At 44.4% G+C, this 24,918-nt stretch overlaps 1 protein-coding gene across 40 annotated transcripts in view; it reads right to left on the bottom strand.

Moving 5' to 3' along the window:
* The window catches only part of SGMS1 (sphingomyelin synthase 1), a 265,194-nt gene that overhangs the window by 126,774 nt on the left and 113,502 nt on the right, over positions 1-24,918 (bottom strand). For 17 of the 40 annotated variants that reach the window (XM_082720981.1, XM_082720998.1, XM_082720992.1 and 14 more), the window contains 2 exons: positions 14,763-14,804; positions 6,119-6,264 (listed from right to left, as the gene is read on the bottom strand). The exons of 2 other annotated variants lie outside the window; for them this stretch is intronic. The gene's annotated coding sequence lies outside the window, so the exon portion shown is untranslated. Of the gene's footprint in view, positions 1-3,569; positions 3,662-6,118; positions 6,265-14,762; positions 14,805-17,832; positions 18,116-24,918 lie in introns of those variants that run through there. 21 more of the 40 variants (XM_082721007.1, XM_082721014.1, XM_082721000.1 and 18 more) reach the window with 6 other exon arrangements.

The raw sequence follows: 24,918 nt of genomic DNA, 5'->3' as shown, positions 1-24,918 counted from the left end.
TAGTGAACTTTCTTAGTCCTTTTTAAATTAGTGAACTTTCCTTATCAACCTAAATTAATTCAATTTATTAAAAATATCATTGGTATAATTTTCAGAAATGTGTTCACTACATGAAAAATACAACTGAAAAGAACAAGAAAACCCTGAGAAAAGTCTATGTTATCAAACTTTGAGAAAAAATAATAAATAGTGAATGCTTTGGATTAAATAATTTAAAAGCTTCAAAATATTTATAACTTGGGTTGCAAGCCATCTTCTTCCTTAGAAAACATTTCCACCAATGCCAACTCAAAGTAAACATTCCAGTATTTTAAAAACAAACAGCCATTTCTTCATGACAAAACATGAAGATCCGCCATACACACACATTTTATAAAATTAAAATTCCAGATCAGTTACTCAAAGAACTCAGGATGAATATTAACGCTTCTCAGCCCTTCAAAGATTAATACTAAAATTTCTAATCATAATATGGTCTTATGTGAATGTCTACAGCTAGTAACGCAGCTGCCATGCTTACCATGTTATGTTTCTGCCTCTTTTCACGGCAAATATCTAAAGTACACTATTCCTTTTCAAGATTTCAAAGTCTGTATCTGTCACAGGCCATTGTTATTCCTACTCGGATCACCACAACTTGAGCTTTCCACCACTCTAAGTCAACTCTGACTCCATCTAACATTTGCTGAGAACCACAACACATCCTGAAACAATTACTCATTAGCTTACATCATGCCCAATATATTACTGTTTCCAGGACCCTGCAACCCACTGTGGCAATGCAGACAAGGAGGTGGGCAGGGAGGGCCGGACACATTACGTCAGTAATTAAGATGGTGGGTCCTTTTCTGCAACATTAATCCAGGAGATAAACAGAAGATTAAAGTTCAGAACAGAGTATGTGATTCCTTCAGGATCCCAAGGGGCATACACATAGGTGACATACTCCCATCAGATGGCAATGCTTCTTTCTTTCCATGCTGCCACTTAGGGTTACTCCAAGAGTATAGGGCCAACTGCATTCTCAAATCCTAAATGTGATCCCACAGATCTGCACACTGCACAGAAAACCATAACACTCAGAATTTCTTCTTCAGAAGGATTCCCTGTTTACATCACTGACATAGTCTACTATTTGCAACTATTTTCACTTATAAATACTATTCCACTTACTCAGAATCAAGCAAATTAACACTGAATAAAGGGACTAATGTCATGGATGTCACCATGAGGACCCATGGTAGACATCGCATCAGGAGAATTACTCGGGCACCACAGCATACTTAGAAGGGTAGAACTGTATGATATAAAACATTAGGCAGCTAATTAAATCGATGAACAAAAACAAATCTCATTTCAAGAAGTAATGTCTCAAAGACATCAAGGTCTGCCCAACTCAGAAATCATCTTACAAGATACTATTCTCCACCTCATTCAAGACCTAATCTGATAGGTTGGAGCAGACACCCAAAATGAAAGAAGAAACTGGGCTTATACCCAAGTTTTAATTTTTTGAGCTCTACCCCAAATGCCTTCCCACTTAATCTATTAGAAGCACCTGCTAAGAGGCCCCTGGGCGGCTCTTAGCAGAGTCCATTGAACGGCTACCTTTAGCTCAGGTCATGATCCCAGGGTCCTGGGATCAATTCCACATCTCCCTTTCCCTCTGCGCTTCCCCCTGCTCGTGCTCTCTCTCTCTCTCTCTTTTTTCTCACTCTCAAATAATAAAATTTTTCAAAAAAATAACACACACAAAAAAGAAGCACCTACTAAAAACAAAGCAACAAAACCAGATCCTTCCTTCCCACAGAATGACACAACAGATACCTTACAGTACCCCTGCCCAAATGAAAATAACAAAAGAAGAAGAAGAAAATACAACATCTTTTTAAATGCATTGGTGAGTTGACAATAAAGGAAGAGACAAAAGTGGGAAAGGTGCGGAACCAGAACCTCCGGTCACGCTGACCCCCAGTGAGGATCCTTCTGCGGACCAGAGAGGCCATAAACCCAGGTTACTCAGCTGTGAGCTGAACAGGCCCCTTCGTTACACTGGACCCCACAGAACTGGGCCCTCAGGATACGGGTGATTTCTTTTAAAAGTGGGTATATTTGGGGTGGGGAATGGGGTGGAAAATCACCCTTGAGAATTTATAACTGGCAACTAGTACTCTGTGGTTTTGTGGTCCAAATTCAAAAAACCGCAAGTAGGGAATTGAGTTGATGGTGTCTACTGATACCTGAAAGGAGCAAATGTAACTACTTCAAACTAGGCCTTAAAGAACTTGCACAATAAAACTGCTAAGGAACGTGAGGTCACAGTCAATAAACCACAAACACGCAAAGAAACATATCACCATGAACGAGTGCCAACAGACGCAGGCAAATGAGTCAGATCTGAAAAGATGTAACATACTGGAATTCAAATGCTGGAAGTCAACATAAAATAAGCAGATTTAACATATCTCAATAAACAAGGGAAGTCTGAAAAGGAGTAAAATCTCATTTAAAAAGTATTACCACATGGACTTCAGAAGGGACCAAAAATAATGGCTAAATATTTCAAAATTTAAAAAACATATTTATTGAGCACCTATATCCTAGGTGTTGTACCTTTGTCTAGTCTCTGTAGACAAAGCAGTAGGGTAAAATAAATAAATAAGTAAATGAATGGATAAATACATAAACAAAATTTGGAAGTGTAAAAATCCTTTTTTTTTTTTTTTATCAAGGACAGTGTAAACAGCAGATTAAAAATAAGCTGAAAAGAAACTGGTGACTCAAAAGACAAATGCAAAGAAATGGTCCAGAATTGTGCAGGCAAGGACAAAGACAACAAAAATAAAAAAGGGACACAGACCAGGGAAGTGAGAAACAGTTACCATATGCCTGGTGGGGGGTTCTTGTTGAAGAAAATAATAAAGAAATTAGGTAGAGGCATTATTCTAATAAATAATGGTGAGATTTCCCTAATATCAATCTTCAGACTCAGAGAATCCAAAAAGTCACCATCAGGAAAAGGGGAAGGGACAAGGAAAGAGAGCTCCCCACTTGGATGTAAGAAACCACGAGCACCAAAGACAAAGCAGAATCTTTAAAGCAGCCAGAAGGCAAGAGAGTTGAGCTATCTGAACTGGACTTGGAACATCACACGGGAGTGAAGCAGGCACAAAGAGCAGTGTAAGCAAAGGCACAGAAGGAAACAGGACAGGTAATGCAGATTTCACAAATTGCCAGGCTCCACCGCACCGCATCTGAAGACAAGAATGTCCTCGCACTATCCGCATCAACCCTGACACAGAGACCGGTCTCCTCCAGCCCCTAACAAGTTATAACGACCACCCCTGCAGACCCCATTGCTAAAGTTACCTTCCACCACCAGTGGTAGTAAGGCTAGCCTTCCATCTCTCCTAACCTTAGAACTTTGAGGCACAGCTACGGAACTGTGAACTTCAAGGCACGCCAGTCTATGGGAATTCCAACTGGAGGGCTTATGTCAAGTGCCAAATCCAGGAAGCCTGGTGTGCCTGCAGGAGAAATACAGGCAGAAGGAAAACCTCAAGTAATACCATGTGAACATGTGTTTTCCTTCCCTTGGCCAACTTCCCCTAGGTTTTCTATGCCGCCGTGACTCCCAGGCTTTCCATCCTGATAGCGACGTCTGGAAAAGAAGGAGGACAAGGAGCACTGCGTTACAGTCCCTGCCTCAAGTCAGCCTGTTCTGGGGGAGCGCGTCTACTGACTGTTCACCCCTCTCGGTTGTAAGCACCCCCGCTGGGGAACTCACGTGAAACAGCCAAAGAAAACAGCGGGGTGGACCTCGGGGTGGCGGGGGAGATGCTCACTGAAATAGTACACGAAGACTCGACCACATTAAACACCCAGGAGAGTGAAAATCTGCAAACGAGAATTTGAGAAGTTCTGAGATTCCTCGGTGAATGCCGGAGCTGCCCTGGCCTGTGTGATCATGTGGCCAGACTCCAGGCCCCACTGCTTCGGAAGGAGCAGGAGGAAGCTCATGCCGCCCTTCATGGGAATCGAGCCTCGTTGCTGCAAGCAGCGCAGGAAGTTCATGAGGGACGAGGGGCAGCCGGAGCAGACACTCATCCCAGCCACGCAGAGGCGACTCAGTTCACCGTCAGCCACAGGATGTGGCCTCACCAGTGCAGGCATCAGGCTCGTCCAGAAGGCTCCCCCTCCATGAGGACGAGGCTTATTTAACCATTTGTTGTAAGGCTGCCTGTGTAATAACGCAAAGCGTAAAAAAACTCCGAGACGTGTCTGCCCGGTCAGTGTCCCTGCGGTGCATAACCAGTGAGGCAGGGTCATTGTCAAGAGCACAGTCCGGGAAATCAAACCAATCTGGGTTCGAGTGCTCGCTCCGCCAGTCTCTGAGTGCCCGAGGCCAGGCAGGCTGCCCGACGTCCCAGCCGCAGCCGAGTCACACTTCCAAGAAAGCAGACCCCATCTACCACCAGGCTTTTGGTGAAGATTCAAAATAGGTAGGGGTACACAGAGCGTCCGATAAGTAAATAAAAATTCTTCAGAAGCCTAAAGAAACGGAGCCTCTAATCACGTAGCGCACTACTGAAAAATAAAGTGGATTCCATTTATTCCCAAACTGACTCACACCGAAAGCTCAAATCCTTGAGCGCAACTTCCCAGCAGGGCACACCGACGGGACTGATCAGCCAACACTGTGCACTTGAAGACACAGGTTTACACATGGGAGGATCTGGGCTCCGGAACACCTCTGTGAATTACATGAGAAGATTTCTGGCAAAGTGGAGTGTCTCTGCTGTGTCGTCTTCACTAACCCGGTCCTGGAAGGGTCTAGGTGACGGGGGCAGCGGGGCAGCGTCGGAAACATGCAAGCCCAGTCCTCCACCTACACCAGCCTCGGCACCGACTCACGACTTATCCAAGCATGAAACAATAACTCTTGAAAATATTAAATTTCAACAAGCTCATTCAATGTTTAAGTACGATCATAAACCAAGAATCCACGAAATGAGAACAAGTAGCAGATACTGGTGGAAAAAATAGAGAGGAAGAGTTACGATACCATGGGCACTAGGGTTGTTTCAAATCCTGACAGCAACATGGTCTCCACAGCGCCGAGTGTGAGACAGACAGACATACTGCCTGCCCACTGCCCTGTCTGCCCAGCTGCACCATCGGAAATACCCACTTGGAACCTCAGGATCCTCATCTAGGAAACGGGACTTGTTTAATGTTCCTATGATGATGTGACGATCAAAGACCTAAATACTTGGCCCGGGGTCTATTTGTAGTGTTCTACGTTGGTAGACTAAAAGGAAAACAAAGTAGCCTAATGGACCAAAGTGACACATACAGGACGTGGCCACTTCCATAAGAAAAGAGCCAGCAGGAGCCTGACTGGCTCAGTGGGTTAGGCCTCTGTCTTCAGCTCAGGTCCTGGATGGAGCCCCACATCAGGCTCTCTGCTCAGTAGAGGCTCTCTGCCTGCCTCTCTGCCTACTGTGGTCTCTTTCTCTGTCGAATGAATAAATAAAATCTTAAAAAAAGAAAAGAGCCAGCATATCAAGAGACACCCACTGAAGGTCACGGGATAGGAAATAATGGGTGACCCTGACCTTGACAATATGCGTTAGTTACTGAGAAGATAAGAATGACAGGCTATCAGCAAGGAAATGAAGTAAGCCCACCACACTGTCACTGGGTTTGCGGGGAGGGCGCAAGGGGTCAAAGTTCACAACTCAGTGGGCATCGGTCAGGGGAAGAATAAAGCCAGGAAGGAATAGCTAATTCAAAGGTCATTTCCTCAATGAGCTTCCATACTGGCTGCCCAGTTCCCAGAATTACGGGCTACAAATCTTCATCACTCCTCTCCGCCCAGAGTTGCAAGCTGCCTTTATGGTCTTTCTTGGCCTTTGGGCAACAGAAAGGGTTCTGAGACCCTGCCTCAGAGCTGTGCCAGGAGGAGTTAAGAGCAACAGCCCCCTGCGAGGTCAAGTTGCTTTTGGGGCCAGAAGGTGAGCAATGCCCATCCCTGAGCACAGAGAGCAGCTCCAGTGGACAGGGGGCAGCAGAACAGGCCACGGCAGGGTCAGCCCCAGCTCTGGCTCCCACCTACCTCCCAAAGCAGCCCTCCTGCATCTACCAATGGGCTCCTTCCACGTTATTCTCACGCACGCTTCCTCGGGTCGGCTCCTGTCTCTTCCTTCATGATGTTCCCAACCACACGCTTCTGGGAAACCCCCAAAGATCTTAGTGGTGGCCCTGGAAGAAAGGAGCAACATGAGCTCAGCCACGGGGAAAATGGAACCATCTAACCCTGAAGCTCAGAGGCACATTATCAACTCAGGCCATGTCACTAGAAGCGAAATGAAAGCACAACAGGTGTTCCCAACTCCTACCCTCCTCTTTCCAAGCTTTCTGGTTTTTAGAGCCTTTTTCTTTTTTTTTTTTTTTTTTTGCCAAAAATTCACATAACTTGAAACCCCACCTTTTCTTCATTGAAAACTCAAGTCTGTAACTCTCTACGTCACAGAGGCATTTCTCTTTTTAAGTATTTATCTACATTCTTTGTCAATGAATAACTGATTTTCACAAATCAACTACATCAACCTCAGTATGAAAACAAACGATAACTATGGTTACCCTCTTTACAAGTTGATGAAAAGGTGGTCCCTTTGATGAGGGAGCAGGAGGCTGGCTAAGGACAAAGCAAAAGCTGGCGCCTTGCACCCCCTCTTCACCCTTTCCCCTCCATAAGTGTAGCATCCCTCAGGCAGCCCTGACTGCCATGAACAATAAGCAAAAGGTTAACTCGCAGAGCTCACAATCCTGCTAGACAGGAGTCTCCCTTGGCTTACAAATGTCCTAAATCTCACTAACAAAAACGATTGATAGCAGGATTGTGACACCCCACCAAAAAGTCTCCCAACTATCTTAATGTTAATGGCTGGTCTAAAGACAACATTGATCCAGCAGCAAGGGCAAGGCCTCCAGCAGGCCTGGAACATCCTGGCACCTTGTAGGGCCCTCTTTAGCATATGAAAACTCCACTGAAACCTCCCTTCCCCTCACCTTCCCCCAACCGCAGGGTACATAACCTGCTATCCCTCACAACCCTGGGCAGCAGCTCTTCCTGCCCACGGGTCCTGTCCCCGTGCTTTAATAAACCACCATTTTGCACCAAAGATGTCTCAAGAATTCTTTCTTGGTCATCGGCTCCGGACCTCAGCCCACCAAACCTCACCTAGGTTCTAGAACTTCATCATATGGTGCCCGAACGTGGGGCTGTGAGTCTTTACATTTGGACTCTGAGCTTCGGTGCAAAATTGGTGAGTACTTTCTCTCCATTTACTCTGATTTCAGGGGCTTTTCAAGGAGTATGGTCTTATTGGAACACTTGCATGTCAATTGCTCAGGCTGTAATCCTCTAGCCCGTGGCTACTCCACGGGGAGGAGAGCGTCTGCCTTTTGGCTGTAAGCTAGTACCCTGGCCGGAATGGCAATAAGACCCAGAAACTTGATGGCCTCTCTTTATTCCTGTTCTTATAAAAAGTTGTCTCTCTTGGGCACGGGACAGCCACCTAAGTCACCAGGACGGCTGCCAATCTTAAGACTCCCGTGTGAGGTTTCCTCCTGATTGATCTAATGTGATCCCCTCCACATGCCCGGTCTAGCCACTTCTGGCCACGAGACCTCCACTGGGAGCCGGCAGAAACCAGTACCCGATTGAATTAAAACGCAACCGGGGACCGTTTCCTAGGGAAGTTGGCTGCAAGGACCACATGTGTTGGAATGTCGCATAGACCATGATGGATTTCAATCTTTACTGTTTCTCATCAGTGTCTTCTGCAAACCGCCTAAAGCTATGAAATTGGGTAATTTCCCCTTGCCAAACTTTTCTAGTATTTCCATGGGTTAATATGGCAAAACAGTATGCAGTCTTCAGGACATACGATGGCATGGCACAAGCATTTTAGTCCATTCACCAGGCACCCATTGGCAGCCTAGGATGCGATGGGGAAGTGGAGGGACGCCGGCACCCCTCCAGGACGGTGATCAATAGCGGTGATCAATAGCGATTTTTGTTGAGGGACAAGGTTCTAGAACTTCATCACCTTCTCTGAGGCTAAACCATTACCCTTGCGAATGTTACCTGCTGATTACATCTGTGTCAACAGGCTTCTGCATAACCAGGAAGTTAGAGGTGTTTTTGCATCTGACAAAGAACAAAGAGCCCTCTTCATACAGTCCCTCATCAACAGCTGCTGATACTTCCACACAAATGTGTAATCTAATGGCAGCTTGCAACAGAGCATCTCATTGTAGTCATGTTTCATCAACAGCATTCTGTTTTCTTCTCTCTAGAACCATCTATCAGAAGTGCATCCTCAACCCTTTCCAGGGTCACATAAGGCCTACATCACTGACTAGCTGATGAAGGCGAAGGCTACTCTGGTACCACTCAAATTTCAGAAAGACCTTCAGCTCTCTGAAACCCATCCTTGGACACCAGGATAAAAATCCTAAAGCCATGTGCCAAACAGGTCAGCAGCCATCTTGAACCTACCCAAGAAGATTAACTTTGTGAGGAAACAATTCTTGCAATAAAAGAAACCACTCTTAACAGCACAGAGAACCTTGTTAGAGCCTAAGGCAGTCCCTTGATTACCCTCTCTTTATCCTGTCTATGAAAAATAGGACTATACCTGGAAATAATCAAATACAGGTGGTCTCTGGGTTATGATGGTTTAATTTGTGACCTCTTGACTATGACGATGCAAAAAGCAATACACATTCAGCAGAAACCATGCTTTGAATTCAGATTGATTCCTGGTCTAGGGCTCTGTGGTAGAATACTCTCTAATGATGCTGGGCGCTGGGCGGCAGCAAGCCTCCCAGGCATCTACCAGACATGAGGGTAACTTAACAGCCATTTTGTACCATACAACCCCTCTGGTTTTCATTTTCAGTACTGAATTCAGTATTGAATAAATTACACGACCCATTCACACCGATTATAAACTAGGCTCTGTGTTAGTGGACTCTGCCCAGCTAGAGGGTAAGGTCAGCGTTTCCAGCATGGTTAAGGTAGGCTGGGCTGAGCTATGATGCTCAGTACATTAGCTGTAGCAAAAACGCATTTTCAACTTACAATACTTTTAACTTATGACAGGTTTACATGACATAAGCTCACGGTAAGTTGAGGAAGTTGTGTACAGTCGCAAAGAAAGCTACGGTCACAAATTAATTAAAAAACTAACAAAAATCAGGCTTGTCGTTACACTGACTCAAGACTATTGAATTAAAGCTTCGGAGTAAAATATACATAAAAGAACATCATCTCCTGGTAATAAAACATACAGAATAGACACCTGAAGATAAAGCAAGGATTTTTTCCCCCACAAGAAAAGTGTACCTCAGGAAACAGGTATCATCTTATATTCAAGACCTCATATTATGAATAAAAATCTGTTTATTTTGAATTATAAAATAACGTTAGGGAAAGTAACTTCAACTAATGTTGGCCTTAGATGTTTTCAGAGAAAAGGAAGCAAAGGAACAGACTCAGGAGGCACATCCTGACAAGGGCATTTACAGGATACCATTTTTTAAAAGCCCCAAATCCAGACTGCTTTTTTAAATGACATTTAATTATCATGATTAAAAAAATGACATTTAATATCATTTAAAAGAGCAATCTGGATTTTGGAATAATCAATGACCCACAGAATGGAGCTGTTTATCTCTGCTTCCCTCCAAATTCCCCCGCAATTAGATTTGTGGTAAAGCGAGAAAAAGACCAAAATTCCTAAGGACAAAGAGAAGAGAAAAGTAGGTAAGAGTAGACAACAGACAGCAGCGACACTTTGGAAGCCGAAAGCAGAGATGAGCACCGCGCCCCGCAGAGCATGCTGGGACGCCCCTGCTCAGAGAAGCAAACAACCCCAGCCGACTGCTCAGGGAACGGGGCTGGGGTTCCTCAGAAGGACAGGGGAAGGGGCGGGGTGGACAGGGACTGGCTAAAAGTCTGCACAGAGCAGTTATACCCTTCCCTGATGCCACACGCAAAAATGAACTCAAACTGTATTCAAGGCCTCCACGGAAGAGCGGACAATAAAAACTGCTGGAAGAAAACACATGATGCTGGGCCTGGCAATGATTTCTTGGATCTGACCCCAAAAGTGCAGGCTACAGAAGAAAACATAGACAAATGGAAACAGTCAGTCACAATGTAGACTATGAGGTGGGAAAAAATATTTGCAAACTACATATACAATAATGGGGTTAATACATAGGATACATAAAGAATTCCTACAACCCTAGGGCAAATAATACATTATATGTTAATAAAAATAATTAAAAAAAAAAAAGAATTCCTACAAGTCAACCCAAAGGACAAATAACCCAATTAAAAAAATGGGCAAAGAACTTGAAGAGACATTTCTCCAAAGAAGACACAGAGGTGGTCCAGAGGGATATAAAAGGGTGCTCAGCATCACTGATCATCAGGGGAAATAAAAATCCACACCACCTGAGAGAGCACCTCACACTGTCAGTGGCTATGAAGAAGAGAAGGGATGAAACCACAAGGTGGTAGTGAGAACGTGGAGAAAAAGGAGCCCTTGTGCGCTGCTGGTGGGAAGGCAAACTGGGGCAGCCCCTCTGGAAAACAGTAGGGAGGCTCCTTAAAAACTTGAAAATAGAGCTACCCTACAACCTAGCAATCGCACTACTGGGTATTTACCCTGAAGAGTACAAGAACCCTAACTCAAAAAGCTACGTGCACCCCTGTGTATTGCAGTGTTATTTGTAACAACCAAATCACACAAGCAGTCCCAAGTGTCCACTAACTGATGAATGGATAAAGAAGATGTGATACACACACACACACACACACACACACAGAGGAATATTACTTGGCCATAAAAAGAATGAAATCTTGCCATTTGCAATGACATGGATGGAGCCAGAGGGTACAATGCTGAGTGAACTATGTCAGAGAAGAACAAATATCACATGACTCCACTCATAGGTGTAATTTAAGAAACAAAACAAGTGAGAAACAAAGAAAAGAGTGACAAAATCTTTTTTTTTTTTTTAAGATTTTATTTATTTGTCAGAGAGAGAGAGAGAGTGAGCACAGGCAGACAGAGTGGCAGGCAGAGGCAGAGGGAGAAGCAGGCTCCCTGCTGAGCAAGGAGCCCGATGTGGGACTCGATCCCAGGACGCTGGGATCATGACCTGAGCCGAAGGCAGGTGCTTAACCAGCTGAGCCACCCAGGTGTCCCCAAAAGTGAGAAAATTGTAACTCTAGACCAATGACTGATGGTCACTGGAGGGGAGGTATGGGTGGAGGATGGGGGAAACCAGTGATGGGGATGAAGGCATGCACCTGTCTCGATGAGCATGGGGTGATACAGAGAACTGTAAATCAGTATATTGCACACATGAAACTAATAGAACACTAAATGTTAATTATAGTTGAAAAAAACATGGGGAAAACTTTTTAAATTAAAAAAAAAAAATGTAAAACAAAGATACCTACACACCCAGGTTCACTGCAGCACTATTCACAATAGCCAAGAGGGAGAAGCAACCTAAATGTCCGTCAACAGGTGAATCGTTAAAGAAAAAGTGGTAGAGACATAAAATGGGATATTAACACTTAGTCTTAAAAAAATGAGCCAAACTATGGAAAGAACCTAGATGTGCATCAACAGAGGGATAGATAAAGATGTGGGATATATATATAATGGAATACTATGCAGCCATCAAAAGAAATGAAATCTTGCCATTTGCAACGACGTGGATGGAACTAGAGGGTATTATGTTAAGCGAAATAAGTCAATCAGAGAAAGACAATTATCATATGATCTCCCTGACATGAGGAGTTTGAGAGGCAACGTGGGAGGTTTGGGGGGCAAGGAAGGAAAAAATGAAACAAGGTGGTATCGGGAGGGAGACAAACCGTAAGAGACTCTTAATCTCACAAAACAAACTGAGGGTTGCCAGGGAGTAGGGGGAAGGAGAGAGTGGTGGGGTATGGGCATTGGAGAGGGTATGTGCTATGGTGAGTGCTATGAAGTGCAAACCTGGCGATTCACAGACCTGTACCCCCAGGGCTAATAATACATTTTATATTAATAAAAAAATTAAAAAATATTTTTTTTAAATGAGGCAATCCTGTCATGTGCTACAACATGGAAGAACTTTGGGGACATTATGCTGAGTAAGAGAAGCCTGTCGCCCAAAGAGGAAAAGTGTAAGACTCCATTTCCATGAGGTATGTGAAGCAGTCAGGCTCTTACAAATCGGGAGTAAAGAGTGGATGCCAGAGGCTAGGGCAGGGAGGATGGGAGAGCCCCGTCCATGGGTACAGAATGCCAGTTTCGTAAGATGAAAAAGTTCTAGAGGTCTGTGGCAGAACAGTATCAATATAGTTTACACTACTGTACCAGGCACTTAGAAATGGTTAAAATGGTAAATTTTGTATTTTTTTGTTTTTTTACCACAATTTTTTAAAAAAGGTAGGAGGAGATTATCCTGGATTATCTAGGTGGGTCCAGTGTAATCACAAGATTCCTAAAGAGTGAAAAAGGGAGGCAGAAGTCAGAGGAATGCAGTATAAGATGTATTTGACCTGCTCACTTAAAGCGGCCCCTACCCAGAAGGGGGCCAACAACCAAGGATGGCAGACGATAGCCTCTAGAAGCTAGAACAGACAGGGAACGGATTTCCCTCTAGCACCTCCAGGAAGGAAGGCAACCAGATACCTTGACTGGGGCCCAGTGAGAACCGTTAGACTTCTGATGTACAGAACCGTACGGTCAAAACACTACTGTGTTGTTTGAAGCCAAAAAATGGAAAGGCAATTAGAGCCCCAGATCTTTTCCCCCATCCAAACAAACCATCCCTATTCCTATCAAACAAGAACAGTATCCTCTTTTTAAAAATAAAATATTCAGAGACCAATAAAAATTAAAACATGCTGGCAGATATTAAAAGTTCAACAATAACGGGAAAATCTCTCAGAAAGAACAAAAACACCCAGAGATGGAAAATAGCTCAGAAGGGACGCCTGGGTGGCTCAGTCGGTTAAGAGCCCACATTCCACTCAGGTCATGATTCCAAGGTCCTGGGATCGACCCTGGCATCAGGCTCCCTGCTCAGCAAGAGGCCTGCTTCTCACTATCTCTCTACCCATCACTCCCCCTTGCTTGTGCTCCCTCTCTCTCTTTCAGTCAAATAAATAAGTAAAATCTTTAAAGAAAAAAAAGTAAGAAAATGAAAGAATAAAACCAGTGTGTCAAATATCCAAATAACAAGCTTGCAAGAAAGAGAAAAAAGAGTGGAAAGGACATTATCCAAGTAGTATAAGAAAATTTCCCAAATTGAAGGATGTGAGTTTCAGAATTGAAAGGACCACTGACATCAAAAGATTATAAGACATGTGCCCCAGCTGGGAATTTCAGCACTCTGGGGAATACAAAAGAGTCAAACATTTTCCAGAGAAACAAAGCAGATCACACACAACCAGTTGGGAAGCAGAACACCCTGAGACATTTCCACGTAAGTGTCACAATGTTCAGCCACAAACAAAACCCAGTCGTAATAAAGCAAACATTAAATACTAATGTACTCACACACAGTATCATGACTATACACATCAAGTGGAGACAGGAGGGGGTGGCGCAAGCTGAGGGTAAGGGATGACATGTGAGGGCTAAATCCTTAGCAGGAAATCAGTAAAAGTCTAAAATTTTAAGAGAGACCAGTAAGTGACACTCACAGCATATGGTGTGTTATTTAGAAATAGGCAGGCAAATGCGAAAGAGTATAAGGAGAAGAGTCAGAAAGGGCTGCCTCTGGGCACAGGAGTGACAGCAGTGTAAGTACAATGGGGGATGGCTGTTACCGTATTGTGTTTTCTTTTAAAGATTCATTTATTTGTTTGAGAGAGAGCGTGTGTGAGAAGGCAGGAGAAGCAGAGGGAGAGGGAGAGAGAATCCCAAGCAGATTCTGTGCTGCACGAGGAACCAGATGTGGGGCTCGACCTCCCAATCCTGAGATTACAACCAGAGCTGAAATCAAGAGTCGGACGCTTAATCAACCGAGCCACCCAAACATCCCCGTTATAGTATTATTTTAATTGTAAACAATGGGCATGTACTTACCTCAAAATAAATATACTAAACAAATGAATAGATGGAAGCAAGAAAGAAGGAAAGAGTATTTCACAAAGCCAACCCACAAACCATCACCCAGTGGACAGCTCCAAGATAACAGCTGTCCTAACACTGGGCACATGGTTCCTTACAGCTTGGAGTAAAACTTCCAATTATAGCCTCACACACGGATTCCCAATGTGCTGCATCGCAGCCAACCAAAATGGTAATGTGCTCTGGAAAATGCTACTGGGTGCTTTAACAATGTCACCAATAATAGAGCCGCCGACATCAGATAAGTACGTAAGGACTGGGAGGAAAAGGGAAGAAAACTACTCTGAGGTAGGAGACAGCATGAGTTATAATACTGTGTGACAGAGACACACAATTATTAAATATACAATAAGTGACTAAGTTAATTAAATGGTGTAAGTAAGCATTTGACTATTATCTTTATATACCCAAAACATTCTTTATATATTCAAATTGGCCACAAAAATTGGGTGTGTTTTTTTTTAAGGTCTTCTCCATGGAAAAACATGGGAAATACAAATCAAGTCTAAAAGGTACATAAAGAAATTAAAAACCCATTACCTGAATCATGTTGCTTTTGTCTGTATCAATCTTCCTTCCAACCTAGAAGAAAATACTAAGTAAATTAAAATGTAATGAGCAGCTTATAAGAAAACAAGCTGTTTCTAAGAAAAAAACTAAAACCCAAGGTAACTACTGTTTACTTCTTGTTCTCTATCCATAGCAAAAACTGTTCTTTCCCACTTCCCAGCTAATTTCTGGCTGCCACGGTAATACAGAGTAAATTTTATTAGGCAAAGTCATGCAGAAGCAAGCAAGCAAATAAAAAGTCATAAAAAACTGTGTAACAAGCATACCTAATGATAGAGCATGAGTTTTAAAACCATACGCTTTTCTGAATTATCTCTTCTCCAGTCAGGCAAATAATTTGCTAATTGATGATACAGAGAAAGATAAAAAAGCAAGAAAAAATCATTTTTCAATGATTTTCAACTATAAGAATTACTACAGGGTAAAAGGGTAGCAACCTGTTTAAATTCTAATTCTTTATTGAACACAATTACTAGCATTTACAGACCATGTATATGAGAATGAATATGATCGAAGAGTTTCTAAGTCGTCTTCAACATACACCCCCTTAAAGGCTTAGACTTGCTTCCTCATTTAATTTCATTAAAGACTTTCTCAACTAAGAATGAGCTATCACCCTTCCAATACAAGTGTGAATTATGGTACCTATAGAAAGAGGAAAAAGTTACCCTTTTTTTTTTTTTATTAAAAAAGACTATTTATTTGAGAGAGAGAGCGCATGAGCAGGGGGAGAGGCAGAGCGAGAAGGAGACTCCACGTTAAGCAGGGAGCCCGATGCAGGACTCGATCCCAGAACTCTCGAGATTGTGACCTGAGCAGAAAAAACAGATGCTTAACTGACTGAGCCACCCAGGTGCCCCCAAAGTTACCTTTTTAAAAACTTAAGTAACATTTGTATTAACATATTCCCGGCATACAGAAAAAAAAAAAAAAAATCTTGAGAGGCTCACTTAATCTACCTAAAGCCAACACACCCTTGCAGCCACCGCTCTCCCCAGAGGACACCTGTCAAACACCACACATTAGTTTCGCCTGCGGGCAAGACCCTGTTATCCAGACATCTGTCTGAGATCCACAAACCCCTGTATCTGGACCAAAATAAAATGCTCCGGGAAGAGAGAAGCAAGTCATCACAGATAACAAGGAGATACTGTCTCAGAAAGATGTTGACACATCAGAGGAAACTGGTTGACTGGATGCTATTCGAGGTCGACCTGCAGCATCTCGAGACTGTAGGACACAGAAGCTATGATATAAACAGCTGCATGTCTCATTGGTGGTTAGATGAGGGAAGGGAGGACCGAGATTGATCTCCTTTCTATAGGTACAAAAATAGCTATGAAAATACAGGTAATAACCAGACGAGTTTGTGCTAAAAGCAAGGCTAAAGGACAGATACATCAACTCCTCTGATCTTCCAACCACTCTGAAGCCTGCAGACAGATAAGGATGCAGAGTCTCCAAGTGGGTAAGGGTGACAGGCCAAGCTAAACAATTGGTAAGGCCAAACAGTTCCTCCTTTGTTTTCCTAAAGATTTTACTGATTTGAGAGGGAGAGAGAGCACAAGCAGGAGGAGCAACAGACGGAGTGGGAGAAGCAGACTCCCCGCTGGGCAGGGAGCCCTATGTGGGACTTCATCCCAGGACCCTGACATCATGACCTGACCAAAGGCAGGTGCTTAACCGACTGAGCCACCCAGGCACCTCCAAAGCTGTTCTTCTTCATGGCTTCTATGCAGGGCTAGAGACACCAGAAAACCAAAAGGAAAATGTTCAGAAAAGAGGCCAGGCTAATTAAATACAGAATATACTATACGGTTCCTGCTCGTGAGTCATTTAAAGGCAAAGATCAAGTAATCCGGGGTCCACAAAAGTCTTCTGAATTACCAGAGAGTTGACTAGTTCTGTTGTTTGTAAAGTAGGCCCACTTATCTTTCTGAGCCTCAAAGGAGAAGTTTCAAAAGATATCCGTACGCTTCACAAAGTGTAATTTTCTGTCATGTTCATTTGTTTTATGCTCTGTATGCTTTTCCCACTGCAGCGGGAGAAATCAAAAGAACATGATGTCCGTCAGGAAAAGTCACAGATGCAGAGGCAAATTGCCACCAGAAAATTACTGAGGACCCTATGATAATGCCACCTTCAAACGACACACCATACCTGCATGAATATTTAATTCAATCATAGATATTTTCAAAAAGCACAGAACACAGTTCAAAAGAAGAATGTTCTATTCTGCTACTCAAAGACAGCGAGGCAAGAAAACATCCAAGAAGAGCGGAGGTAAGACTTCACGTGATGTGTTCGCCAAAAGGCAGGCATGTCGCTCAAACGGCCTTCTGCACCCTCACTGAGAAGTACGAAATAACGTCAATAGCTAGGACCTTCAGACACCATATGTAAATCAATTAATTGCCTTAACATTTAATCCTAGGAGAACTGTGCAAAGCAGGGAGGCCTAGGATCCTATGTAGCCCCTAGGCCCAGAGGGATCAGGTAACCTGTCCAAGCTTGCAAACCTGGCCAAGGCCACAGTGCGAGGAAGAAGGTAAGAGTTCCCATCAGCTCTGCAGGGTACCAGCGACACTATTCTGGCTTCCAGATGGAAGTGACCAAGCCTGCTGTTCCATTTAAAAATCATTTAATGATTCTTTCACTATATCCTGAATGAAGGGTATCGGCCTGCCTTTGCCCTGTGAGATGGGGTGATGTCTTGATGGCAAGTGGCGTGAGGACAGAACCAAAAATAGGCCTGGACGGTCTCTTTCTCATAGAGGAGCTAATGGATAAAGCAGCAGAGAGCTCTCTGGGGATCTTCTGTATATGGGATCAGGCCCACTTGCACAGTAAAGCATACAGGGGGGAAAATACTTTTCCATACGGGTTGGGCTGTGGCTCTAACTTTCAGTTGAGACCAAGTGCAGAAAGCCAAGGATCTTCGCAGACAGTAACCCAGCGACAGGCAGGAGAATACTAGGGGGAAAGAAGACAGAATAAGGGAGTCTTCCCTTATTTGCCAATTCTGGGGAGCAATACTCACCCCGCTCTGTGTCTCCTAGCGCTGGCTTCCTCTCTAGAAAAACCACACTGGGGCGGAAGGCTCAAAAGGGTGAAAAGGAATGAGTGTTAGAGAAGCAAGGCTTCTTCAACTGAGGAAGGAAAAGATTCAAGTTCACAGCATTCCAGAAGGCATGGCCAGCTCCCACTTTACAGGTTTATATTTGAAGGGCCAGTCCTGTCAAACCTTATCACTTCCTCCTGGAGTGGCTTCATCTTGGGGGCCAGCCTGAGCGATGGAGAGGAAGAGGCTGCCCACAGGACAACCCAAGGAGACGAAGCTGAAATCAGCTGCCACTGCCCACCACGGACACGTGACAGGAAACTGCGGTGGGCACGCTTCACTGTTGGCAGCCCCAGCCCAACTCTGTAATTATAATTCAGTTATTTCTTCTCAGTGGGACGATGGTGTGTAATTAGACGAGAATAATACGGAGACCAGTAACAGCATAAGATCAATTTAATTATACTTTTCTATTTTTATTACATTTTTCCATTAAGATGACACTTTATTAGAATAGTAAAGATCACTGCAGTTTTTCTCATTCTCACTCATAAAGAGCAAATGCAAATTAAGTCTTAATCTCCGACTACAAAATCCAAAGTACAAAGTTAGTGCTTTCTTCCTCATCTCTAACAACAAGCACAGTTTAATTGCACGGTTTCTCTCTCTCTCTTGCTTGGAGGAGAACCTCAGCAGTCTTTCAGGAGGGATGGATTAAGGGGCAGGCATCAGGTCAAGTTTACATGACTGGAAGGGGCCGTGGGCACCTGCGGACCCCGCCAGGCTGCCTTCTGGTAGCAGCTGGCATCACCCCCTTCACCAGGGAGAGCAATGTGGGATGACACTCCAAGAAAGCCTTGATCTGTCCCTCACTGCACCGCAGTCCAACTTTTTCCAGATTTTAAGCCTAACACCAAGACGGAATTGGATGTCTCTTCCCCACTGCCCCTCAAGCCCTTGCTTCGATGGGCAGGACATAATGGTTCTCCCCGGAAGCCAGAGCCCCTTCTCAGAGCTGCTCAGCGGGGTGTAAAAGAAAACATAAACCACCCCCCCCACCAACACACACACACACACACATACACAAATCATCCATTAACTACCCTGGAGACTTCCCAACCTGCCTTTCAAAGAGCCTTCCCTTCTCTTCTGTAAAGTGCATTTGAAGAGCAGAGTTTGGAGGAACAGGCTCACCTGGAAGAAAAGGACAGGTCTGCAAACTTCAGCCCACTAAAATGTATGGGAACCAAAGGAAAGCATTATGGGGGGGGGGCAAGCATTTTCAGGGAAATACAAGGCGCTAACCATTCCCAGAGACGACGGAGAGTGAGAGCAACTACAGTAAGGGAAGTGAGGAGAGAAATTAATGGGAACAAAGCAAAATGGTCTGAAGCTAATCCCTGAAGACCTCAGTGTGACCTCAGGCGAAAAATCACCCCTTCTCCCCTTCCCCAGAGAGGAGGTAAGTGCCTTCCTCGATAGGAAGAAGGAAAGTCCCTTTTATCCTGTTTTCAGCAAAACTTTCCTGAGTGGGATCACACAGAAATCTCAGAGCAGCTTCGGTGAAAGAGCTCACAGCTCGGCCAAAAGGAACACCCAAACCACTATTTACACTTCCGTGTGCCAAGTGGTAACGGGAAGGTAAGGAACATCAACCAACATTAGCGTTTCCCTGCCTGAGACCGGGCGACCATTCCTGGCCACTTCATGGTTCTTGTTCTAATCCCTGAGACCAGTGAATATGTTCTTGCTACTGATGGGAACAGGGTATAAGGGACACAGAAAAGGGTCTTTCAAACACAAGTAATGGTTTTTATATTAATTAAATCCTCAGATACCCCTGCTCCCACCCCAAATAAAAAAAATCTCCCCCTACTTCCCCACTGAAGTCTACCCAGAAGAGTCTCGGGCGCCTCAACTTGTGCTCAGACACTCAGAAACTGAGAAAAGACTTTTCTGACATGGCAGGTCCTCGTATAAGCAATGCCCTGCCCTGCTTTACTGGAGGGGATCTGGTGGTTACTAAAAACCCTACCCATGGATGTGCCAATATAATCTTCCTCAAACGTTATTGAATCGCAGTTCCTCAAGGAGAAGGGCCACACTTTATCCCTGCCAACATGCTCTCGGCACCTACAGTGGTGCCGATCATCGTGGATGATGGATAGTCATCCAAGAAATCCTAACGGGTTTTTCTTGACCAATTCCATCAAATTAAACTTCTCAGGTTAGGTCAGCCACCACTTTGCACACCCAAGTCACCATTTTCAAAACTAGAGGTTGACCCACCTTCAAAAGATCTGTTCGTTGTTATTCGAATGTTTGAATCTGCAATTCTCTCTCATGACCTTCCCTTCTCTGCTCCCTCACTGTCAATCATGCCCACGACCCCGCTTAGAGAGAACAGTGAAAATCAACATATTTACAATAATACAGGAATTTTCTACATGATCTCTCTTTTACTTAACAAAAACATTGTCCTCAAGGTATCACATGCACACCCAGTAAATACTGGTTTGGTAATTAGTCCCACTTAATATCTGATTATAACTTACCTTTCACTAAAGCCATCTTTCCACAGTGGTATGCTACTAACAAGAAAAGTTTTGATTGCAGAAGGATCAAAAGCTATAACGCCTTTTGAAAACTACTTAATTGAGGTCTCATCCACTGTGGTCCCAGCAGCCTCCCTTGCAAACACCATCTTCCCAGCTAGTCAGAAAGTCTCACAAGCAGAGATTATGTCATGGTGACACAGAGGAACTGAAGGGATCCACAAAAACCTTTTTGCTCCTTTTCCTGCTTCTGTTCTTGCTAGGACTTGCACCCCCTCTTGACACACGGGGTATAAGACCAATGGCGTGTGTCTAGAAGACATCTAAGGAAGGACCAGGAGAGGATGAGGCTGTCATATGCGCATTCCAGCCACCAGAGCTAGACATCTCCACGCCGGGACCCCTGGCTCCAAGAAGTGACACGTGGGCCCTTATCTTGGTCCTCACGGTTCCTGGATGCCTGAGGGGACCCCGACCGCAGACCCTCCACCAAACTCTAGACCCCAAGCCAGGCCCAGACTCCCTCTTCTCCTCTCGGAGCCTCCGTCCGCACCTGCAGGCCGTCTGTACCCGCAGGAAGCCCTGCGGGCGGCTGGGGGCCCGGCCTGCGGCACCCGTACGCGGACACGGAGCACACGCAAGGCCCGCAATTCCAGACACGCGCCTTTAAAACGAATCCAAACACCATGCCTTTAGGATCTTGTTTCTTTCTAGCTACCGAGAACACATATTTAATGAGAATTAAAGGAACTGAGCACAAAGAGAACGTTCCGATTTCCTTTTTAAACACTTTGAAGCAGTTCGGACTTGAGGAAAAAACCCAGCAGGGCCGGCCAGCCCAGCTGCCCTAACTACTGCCGGTCACAGAACCGCCCTTTCCTGGCACTGGATGAAGGAAAACTTAGCTAACTGTTAATAATACAAGATGGATGAAAAAGAAATCCCAAACTCAGTCCAGTGTAGGAGCAGGTTAATTTAGTAACTCCAGTTCCCGGCTGAGAATCGGCCACGTGACTCGTAGCGGATGCGGGCGGACGCGCGTCAGGGCGTCAGCGCAGCCCTCTGACTTCCGGGTACTCGGCCACGTGATGCAACTCCCTATACACAGCCGCAGCGGATTGGACCTGCAGGAACACCTGACCACAAGGCAGCCGCTCATGGGCTGGCCAGGAACCTAAAAAAAATGGGGCCAGCCAATCAGATGGCTGCCTCTAAACCTGGACTCCAAAAACCCTACAGGAAGTTGCTAGTTAGATGCTGGGGTACAAGGCCAAGGGGGCTGCTGCTGAGGGTCTGGGCCACATGTGTCGTAGGAAGTGCACACCGTCCCGGGGTCAGCCTGCCCTGGTTTCTACCTGGTTTCTAGCAAATCACCGCAGGCAGAGCTCGTGATGGCCACGAACGTTGAACTTACGGGGAAGGACCTGCTATGGACGCATCTGCGTGGGACAAAACCACCTTGTTGAGGTCGAACAGCTCCCATCACTTGCTAAGGAACCTGAGGCCAAAATCTTCAGGAAATGGAGGCCTGTTCAAGTTCCTTTCTCGCCAGGTTTCTCAGCTAGAAAGGAAGGCCACTTGGGGGGAGGGTCTCTAAGTTCTGTCTGTGACCTTTAACCTCGGCAGGGCCAGCGCGGGGAGAGTCAACAGGCCCCTCTGTCCCGAGGAGGGCTCTACCGGGGGCAGTGACGGGAAGCATGCGCTCTCACCTGGGCCGTCACATGATTTCTCATCCGATTAATTGGAATTAACAAATTTTTCTATAAAGGTTCCTAAAACATGCCACTTTCCAGGCTGTCCCATTTTCGCTATCTGTACAAAGAATACTGGAATTTTTCAGTTGTTTTCAGCTACTCTATTTTTCATTTAAAATAGCCAATGATACGAAATCCCAGCTCTCCCTTAAAGAAACCAATAATCAGAGAGACTAGTATTTGCTTAGTCATTAGCGAGAATATTTATATCAGGAACAGTGCTACCATCTTAACCATACTTTCAGCATTCCACTTGGGTGGGGTAGCGGTGTGGGGACATGGTACCAAAACCAGACACTGGGAACCCAAATACCTACCCTAAATACCTATCTCAGCTCGCAGCTTTTAACAAATTAGACAGGCATTTGTCTCAAGGTCTAAAACTGTAAGCACTCAACAAATGAAATTGCTCAAAATATTTTTAGAATGATGTCAGAAAAAAATGTCCAAGATTTTGAAAGGAACAAAAGAAAACTCCTAGACGTCCCTTCAGTGGCATGCTAGACATCACCAGGGCCCACTGGGGGACATCCCAGTCACAGGACTAGGAACCTCTGACTCACTGTCTATTTCACAACTCAGTGCAACTGGCAGAGTTCCAAATAATCTGCCACAGCAATGCAAGTAAGGTCTGACTTCTGCCTCAGAGAAAAGATAACCCAAAACAGTACTTTGTACTGTTCTTTTTCTAACCATAAAATCATGACTTTTTTTCCCAGTTCCTCAGATTTTCCTTTAATTTCCTCATTGAGTTAAATAAAACCTACATATTCATTTTATATCTACATGAAATACATTTTTAGCTTTTTGAAAATCATTCCTTGGCTGTGACAATCCATTTTAAACATCATTCCATTATGAACATCTAGAAAAGGGGGCGCCTAGGTTGCTCAGTCCGTTAAGCATCTGCCTTCAGCTCAGGTCATGATCCTGGGGTCCTGGGATTGAGTCTCACATCAGGGAGTCTCGTTCTCCCTCTCTATTTTCCTCTGTCTCGCTCTTTCTCTCTCAAATAAAAATAAATAAAATCTTCTAAAAGAAAATAAACATCTAGAAAAGTACTCACAGTAACTGGTAACAGTATAACTCACTAGGCTATGAAGTAACTGGTCCATGCTATTTGGGAGTCAAATCCTTATAATTAGGACAGAGTGATATAGGGGTAATATACAAATGTCAATGACATCAGTAAAGCAAGTTACATTCTCAGTTCTTTATGTACACCAGTACGTGACAACTGATGTGAAACGCTGAATTCCAAATGCAGAGATGTACATCGTGCATCCACTTCTTAATGGATATAATATAAACAAAATCCAAGTCAATGCATGTAGCAGACAGTGTGTGTGTGAGTGTGTGTGTGTGTGTGTGTGAAAACATAGCTAAAACAATAGGCCGAGCTATGCAATGAAGACAGGTGGAAGAACGCACAACCTAGAAAGTGAGGTAACTCCATTTACTTGGAAAAAAGTAATCATCTTGGTTCTAATCTGTTGCCCTCGTGCCTAAGTTTTCTGAGCTAAAAGACCTATCCAGAAAAATTAGCCAAGCATGGCATGTGCACGCAGGCATGATTATTTAATTCTCGAAGCCTTCAGACTCCCCAAAACAGGAGCCTGGGGTTCTCTTCCCATCACTTGACATGACTTTTTTAAACAAAGAACTACAGACATCAAGCAGAAAACAGGGCCAAATGATTCCACTTTATAGACCCAGTGAGCAGGAGGTTAAATGTATCATTCATTCGTCTAAATGCTGTAAGAAAACCCATGAACTAAAAGTCAGTGGCTTCTTGATGTAAACAACCCTGATGCATAAAACTACATGACTGTAAGGATTTTTACAGTAGAAATCACAACGATTCCTGCAAGTAGCAAGTCTCCTACTAAGACTTAAAATAGGAATTTATTTACGTAATTTACAAAATGTGATTTAAACACACTTTGCAAGGCTACCATGTGTTTGGGAAACCATTTCAAGCTTCATGCACATGTAAAACTGCCCCCTTAAAACCACATCCTTAGGTATGGAGAACTCGAAAGTTTCAGGTCCCTCCCCGATCTTTACGGGCACCTCCTTGACCAGAAAAATCTCCTCCTCCTCTTTAGTGCCTCCTTGTCCCTTCAAGGCCCATCTGCCTGGCTCTCCACTCCTAATTGTCAGTGGAATTCCACTAGAAACCCTTCTCTGGCTGCAGTGATCTGTCTCTTTGCTCCAGAATTTCTCAGAACCTTGAAAATGCTAAGGCACACAGAGACTCTCCAAGAAAAGGCTGTAGGGATGCACTATCTCTTGCTTTTCAGAACTCCAGAGACTACATCTTGGAAATCCATATCCTAGTGAAAATGATTCACTTAGCCTGGCTCTTGAGTTTCTTCCACTGAGAGTATTCCTCAGCCATAAGCTAAGTGTCCATCCAGGCCAGCCACATACAAAGACCACAGGGGCCTCACCCTCCAGCGGTAACCTGAGCCCCTGAATGACCACTAGCTGCCCCGATGTCTTAAGTTTGCCTCACTGAAGTAGTAAGAACCGCAGGCTACAAAGCATCACCTCCCTTAGGAGGCCCGGGTTAAAACAAAAATCCTCAAATGGCTCAGTTATCAAACAATAAGATGAGGCTTAGCTGCCCAGATCAAAGAAACGTGACTTTCTGGGCTGAATTTCTTCTCTTTCAGTAAGTGAAAATCTCTCTGTAATGTATTACAGTTTTTCGACTTTTCCCCTATTTGAAAAAAGAATACTAGATGTTTTAT

This window comes from Mustela nivalis (genome assembly GCF_964662115.1).
Source record: "Mustela nivalis genome assembly, chromosome: 2".
Taxonomy (NCBI): Eukaryota; Metazoa; Chordata; class Mammalia; order Carnivora; family Mustelidae; genus Mustela; species Mustela nivalis.
The sequence above is the reverse complement of the archived record's forward strand: the minus strand, read 5'-3'. Positions and strand labels throughout refer to the sequence as shown.